This window comes from Suricata suricatta, chromosome X, assembly GCF_006229205.1.
Source record: "Suricata suricatta isolate VVHF042 chromosome X, meerkat_22Aug2017_6uvM2_HiC, whole genome shotgun sequence".
Lineage (NCBI taxonomy): Eukaryota > Metazoa > Chordata > Mammalia > Carnivora > Herpestidae > Suricata > Suricata suricatta.
In genome coordinates, this window is record NC_043717.1 from 100604265 (window position 1) to 100611469 (window position 7205).

General features: G+C 38.6%; 1 pseudogene; it reads left to right on the forward strand.

The window, feature by feature from the left end:
- Positions 1–1019: 1019 nt before the first annotated feature.
- On the forward strand, positions 1020–1975 carry LOC115283680 (annotated as a pseudogene).
- The last annotated feature ends 5230 nt before the right edge of the window (positions 1976–7205 follow it).

The following is a 7205-nucleotide window of genomic DNA, read 5'->3' on the forward strand; positions in this document are numbered from 1 at the left end:
AGGAGAGACCTGGCAGGGGACCATGGGGAGAGGAAGGGGGAAAGAGAGTGGGGAAGAGTAAGGGACACAGATCAAGGGAGACTACTGAATACTGGAGATGAACCATGAACTGAAAGGGGAGGGGGAGGGAGAAAGGGGGTGATGGTCATGGTGGGGGGCACTTGTGGGGAGACGCACTGGGTGTTATATGGAAACTAATTTGACAATAAACAATAAAAAAAATAAAAAATAAAAAAAATTTAAAAAGACAAAAAAAAAGAAAAGTAAAATGAACACATGAAACAGATTTCTAAAACAATGGGTGGGACATGGCTGCCAGAAATGGTTTGTGATCCCCAAAACAGAAGTATTTGGTGAAATTGGTAAGATGCAAACATCAAAAAGAAATACATATCGAACTCAAAATAGTGGCATTTACTTTTAATTCAATATAGCTGAAACACACTGTATATGAAAGAAATCCGTAGCTAAGTAAGCTGATGGCTGGACCATGGTTTGTGTATTTAGATATATAAGGCATCGAAAGAATATGTGAAAATTGAACTTTTTTAAATTTTGCTATTTCATGCAAGTGTTCCAGATTACAGCAGAGCACAATAATTTTGCATGACTTATCAATAATTCAGGCCAATATATTCATATTGTGAGCTTATTTTTCAAAGATTCATACAAGCTTCTGTGAAATAAAGCAATGTTGGCTCTAGATAGGAAATAAAGAAATTAATCACAAATAGATTGTTCAACAAATGGACAAATAGATGTGTCGGGAAGCTGACAGAGGTACAAAATATTGAGAAGATATAGGTTCATGAAGAGGCACACGGAGTGATTCTCTTGATTCTGAGATGGCAGACACAGACCTATTCATTTCCTTAGAAAGATCATCCATTTACTAAGAGAATGAAATAAAATCCTAGTAACTGAATTCTATTAGAAATTTTCTGTCTCAGCTCTCTTTTTCCCTGTTTGACAGAGAGCCACATCTCTGGGTGCAGGGCCAGCCACATCCTGGAGACACGATGATGAATGTTGGAGTAAAAGGATTTGGGCATATTGGGCACCTGGTCACCAGGGCTGCTTTTAATTCTGGGAAAGTGGATATTGTCGCCATCAATTACCACTTTGTTGACCTCAACTATGGGGTCTACATATTCCAGTATGATTCTACCCATGGCAAATTCCATGACACAAAGCTGAGAATAAGAAACTTGTCATCAATGGAAAGCCCATCTCCATCTTTCAGAAGTGAGAACCTGCCAACATCAAATGGGCTGATGTTCGTGCTGAGTATGTTGTGGAGTCCACTGGGGTCTTGACCATCATGGAGAGGTCTGGGCTCACTTGAAGGTTGGGGCCAAGAGGATCATCATCTCTACCTGTTCTGCTGATGCCCCATGTTTGTGATGGGCATGAACCATGAGAAGTATTACAACTCCCTCAAGATTGCCAGCAATGCCTCCTGCACCACCAACTGCTTGGCCCCTCTGGCCAACGTCATGCATGACAACTTCTGCATTGTGAAGGGATTCGTGACCACGGTCCATGCCATCACTGCCACCCAGAAGATTGTGGATGGCCCCTCTGGGAAGCTGTGGTGTGATAGCCGAGGGGATTCCCAGAACATCATCCCTGCTTCTACTGGCACTGCCAAGGCTGTAGGCAAGGTCATCCCTGAGATGAATGAGAAGCTCACTGGCGTGGCCTTCCATATCCTCACCCCCAACATGTCAACTGTGGATCTGACCTGCCACCCGGAGAAAGCTGCCAAATACGATGACATCAAGAAGGTAGTGAAGCAGGCATTGGAGGGCCCTGTCAGGGGCATCCTGGCTATACTGATGAAGAGGTTGTCTCTTATGACTTTAACAGTGATACCCACTCTTCCACCTTTGATGCTGGGGCTAGCATTGCTCTCAATGACCACTTTGTCAAGCTCATTTCCTATTGTGACAGTGAATTTGACCATAGCAACTAGGCGGTGCACCTTACGGTCCACATGGACTCCAAGGAGTAAGAGCTCTCTGGACCACCAGTCCCAGAAAGAGCTAGAGGAAGAAAGAGGTCCTCAGCTTCTGTGGAGTCCTTGCCCTAAACACACTGAGACTCTCCTGACCTCTACCCAGTTTCCACCCCAGACCCCTTGAAGAAGGGGAGGGGCTTGGGGAGCCCTACCTATCAGGTACCATCAATAAACTCTACTGTACCCAGACCCCCCCAAAATTATCAGTCTCTTCTTAAGTTCAATCATCACCTTTTAATATTCAAATTGTCTCTGTAACAGACACAAGCTTTAAGCTATTAAGTCTCGAAAACACATGGAGGAAACTTAAACCCATATCTAAATGAAAGGAGCCAGTCTGTAAAGGGTATATACTGTATGATTCCAACTATATGATATTCCAGAAAAGACAAAACTATAGAGATGGTAATACAATCTGTGTAACCAGGGATTTAGGCTGATGGAAGGAGGGATGAATAGGGGGAGCAAGGGAGATTTTTTTAGGGCAGTGAAACTATTAAGTAGGATAGCAATGGTGGATATATGACATTATGGATTTCTCAAAACCCATAAAATGAGTGACACAAAGAGTAAACTTATCATAATATAAGCTATGGACTTTCTAATAATAATGTTTTCATATTGGTTCATCAATTGAAAAATTTTGGCATAATAATGTAAGATATTTATAATAAGGGAAGCTGTGTGGGTAGGGAAGGACCTCTGTGCTTCCTATGCAATTATTCTGTAAATCTATAATTACTTTAAAAAATAAAGTCTATTGATTTAAAAAAAATCTTCTTTATGTATTGGTAGATTTATCCATACATATTTCATGTTGTTGGGATGACTGTAAATTGAATTTTGTTTTAAATTTCAGTTTCCAATTGTTCATTGCCAGTATGTGGAAATATGTTTGCATGTTGATCTTACACCACACAGTTGTGTTAAATTCTCTATTTCTTCTACAAGGTTTTTCCCCCCCAGATTTATTGGGATTTTTCTATACAAATAGTTTGATTGTGAATAAAGAGAATTTTACTTGTTTCTTTCCAATCCATATATGCACCTACACAGTCAGTTCATAACAGACTTTGCAGGAATGTACACATTTCATTAAATGACAAATATGAGAATGTTTGGAAGTCATCTGCATAATGTACTTTTGTCACTATGAATTCCTTTCATAGGTTATATTTTTAAATGACAATCATAGCAACCTCCAGAAAATAAAGTCATTTTTGATGGATGTGTGCAATGACCCAAATACTTAAGTAACATCTATAAAAGGATTTTGGAACTATCTAAATAGAGATAATTGCTTTTCTCATGTTCTGCAGATTTCCTGCAAAAGATTGCTTGAATAATGTAAACACTGTACCTGGTAAATGCATCTGAGAAAGACTATTACTCAGTCATTGTGAGATTGAATTAAAACAACATAGGGATTCAGTTAAACTGGGAAAAAAAGACATACTCTTGGTTTTCATCGCTTACACAAAAGTGAGCAACAGTCCATTATCTAACAATTCTCAAGATACCAGTTACACTAAAAATTCTGCATCTGATTTGAGTTCCCAATAGACTTCAAAGGACAGAACAACCATGAGGTAGAAAACACCCAAGTAATCGGTATTCTTAAGAGTAAAACCTACACTACCCAGTAACCTGTGACAGATACTCAATATACAGAATTCTTTTGTGGTTGTTTTGAAGTTATTTTATGGAGGCATATTTTGCATGTCATAAAATTCTCCCTTTTCATGTATAATTCACTGACATTTTTAGGAAAATTTATTAAGTTTGGTAAAACTATCAAAACCATCACCATGAATCAGTTTTACATTTTTATAACCTTGATAAGAAACTTCACGCACATTTACTATGAATTCCTGTTATCCACCACTACCATACAAGGCAACTGCTAGCCTCCTTTCTATCTTTACAACTTTGCTTATTTTTTTGGATATTTCATATAAATGGAATAATAAAATATGTGGTCTCTGTGTCTGGCTTCTATCACTAAGCAAAATGTTTTTGAGATGTGGTAGCATGTATTCATTTCTTTTTACCACTTAATCATATTCCATTGAATGGATATACCACATTTAATTTATTCATCTGGAGATGATGAACATTTAGGTTGTTTATAACCTGTGATTACTATGAATAATTAATTTTACCATTAAAATTTGTGAACAAGTTTTTTTTGGTTGTGGGCATATATTTTCAATTGTATTGGGTGTATACTTAGGAGGAAAACTTCTGGGTCATATGGTAATACTGTGTTTAAGTTTTTGAGAAACTGCCAAATATATTTTCAAGGGAAGTGTGCAATTTTATTCCCACCAGGAATGTACATGGTTTCCAATTTCTGTAACATTTGTTATTAGTCTGTCTTTTTAGTTATAGTTATCCTTGCCCATTTTTTGATAGGATTGTTTATTTGCCATTAAGATGTAAACCTTTTTGTGTATTCTGGATACAAGTCCTTTATCAGATACATATTTTTGCAAATGTATTCTCCCTTTCTGTTTCTTGTCTTTTTTTAAATTAAACTTTATTTTTATAATAATTGTGGATGCACATGTTATTTTAAGAAATAATACAACAGATCCCATATACTCTTTACCCAGTTTCCCCAATGGTAAAATCTTGCAAACTACAGTATGATATCACAAACAAGGATATTGACATTAATATGGTCATATAACAAAAACATTTCTATTACCAAAAAGACCTGTTATGTTGCCTTTTTATGTAGCCACATTAATTTTATCCAACTCTACCCATTCCTTAACCCCTGGTAACCAGGGGTGTGTGCTTTAAAGAGTATTTTCAAGTGAAGATCATTTCCAAGAAGTTTGGAGAACTTCTTTCAATATTATTCTTGTAGCCAAAGCTTTTGGAAATCCTTCCAATTAAAAAAAAAACAAACATGTTAAGCGAATTAGGGTTTTTTTGGTTTTGATTTGTTTTTAATTTTTTAAATGTTTTATTTATTTTTGAGACAGAGACAGAACATGAGTGGGGAGGGGGAGAGAGAGAAGGAGACACAGAATTGGAAGCAGGCTCCAGGCTCTGAGCTAGCTGTCAGCACAGAGGCTGACGTGGGACTTGAACCACAAACGTGAGATCATGACCTGAGCCGAAGTCGGAGGCTTAACTGACTGAGCGACCCAGGTGCCCCTTGTTTTTGTTTTTCATAGACCAGATGCCAGAGACAAAATGAAGTGGCTGTCAGATTTCTCTCTCTCTCTCAAAAAATAAACTTAAAGAAATTTTAGAGGCCTTGTTTAAAAGTAGTAATGATAGCTATAGCTAGTTTCTATTACTTAACTGAGATAATGGTCTAACCCTAGTTTTCCCTATTGTAAACGTTTCCATAAATTCTATAGACAAAATTTATACTTGTGAATGACATAAAAGAAGCAGTGTATGATTGTAGTTAACACAGTCCAGAAGCAAAATGTCTCAGATTCAATTCAAGTTACATCAAGCCCACCTACCAACAAATGCAACTGTAAGGGTACCTTCAAACTGGGAGGTGTGAGGTCTTCATTCACTTTAAAAGTTAGCTGCATTATGAGTCCCTGATTATCACTGAAAGGAAAAAATGGGGTTCTTTTAAGATGTGGTTCAATGGGAAACTGCTTGGCAAATGACAATCATACAAAATTCCAGAAAGCAGCCATCAACTCTTTTTCCCCCCAACAGTTTAGCATGAATGCAAGGTCATATTATATATCCACGGGAATGTAGATTTATTGGGAAAGTTTACAAACATAAGTTTTCCCATTAAAATTAATCTACACAAGAATGGAAAGATGAAAGACTTTGTAGTATCTTCTAGACTGGGATCTCCCTGAGGTCAAAAGCAGTCTTTTCCCTCAGACTCACAGGGTAAGGTACACAGTACATACTCAGAAAACATTTGTGAAACAGCATTAAATTGATCCAAAGTAAGACCAATGTTTTTTTCAAGTTTCCCCATATGTCAGTCAGTTAACTACCTGTCTCTGTCTCTGTCTCTATCTCTATCTCTATCTCTACCTCTACCTCTACCTCTACCTCTACCTCTACCTATCTCTACATCTACATCTATACACCTAGCTTATCTATGTCTATCTACCTCTATCTCTATAGAAAACAGTCTCTGGGCAGGGAAACTGGAAGAACAAGACACATGAGCCTGAAATGGTTGACTCACCGGAAAACGTTAGCCACCCAAATGCTACAAGGTGGGCATTCAAACTATCTAACAGGAGGATACTCACCCTCAAGGGCTATAAACCCCTATAAGTAGTTTATGAACGGCACTTAGGGAGCTGGCAAATCTGGCTATGTCAGAAATACTTCAGCAACTACAACTAGCCAGTTTTTAAAATAATTACTATGTGGCGACCATCTAGAATTATTAAATTTGGGCTTTTAAAAATTTGTTTTCTTATGTTTTTATTTATTATTGAGATAGAGAAACACAGCATGAGTGGGAGAGGGGCAGAGAGGGAGACACAGAAACTGAAGCAGGCTCCAGGTTCTGAGCTGTCAGCACAGAGCCTGATGTGGGGCTCGAACCCACAAATCGTGAGATCATGACCTGAGCTGAAGCTGGATGCTTAACCAACTGAGCCACCCAGGTGCCCCTAAATTCGGGCTTTTTAAAAATGTGGTTTTTTTCTAATTTATTTTTGAGAGAGAGAGACACAGCATGAGCAGGGGAGGGTTAGAGAGAGAGAGACACACACTGAGAATCTGAAGCAGGCTCCAGGCTCCTAGCTGTCAGCACAGAGTCTAATGCAGGGCTTGAACCCACGAACCATGAGATCATGACCTGAGCTGAAGTCGGACACTTAACCAACTGAGCCACCCAGGTGCCCCTAAATTTGGGCTTTTGATGAAAAAAGTGTAAAAGGCAAAATGTATTTACATCTATGATGGAGGGATATGTGTAGCAATTAGAAAAGGATACCATACAATGAATAGCTTACAAACAAGTATTAGAGGGGGACCTGGGTGGCTCAGGTGGTTAAGTGTCTGACTCTTGATTTCGGCGCAGGTCAAGATCTGAGGCTCCACGCTGACAGCATGGAGCCTGCTTGAGATTCTCTCTCTCTCGCTCTCTCTCTCTCTCTCTCTCTTTCTCTCTCTCTCTCTCTCTCTCTCTCTCTTTCTCTCTCTCTCTCTCTCTCTCTCTCTCTCTCTC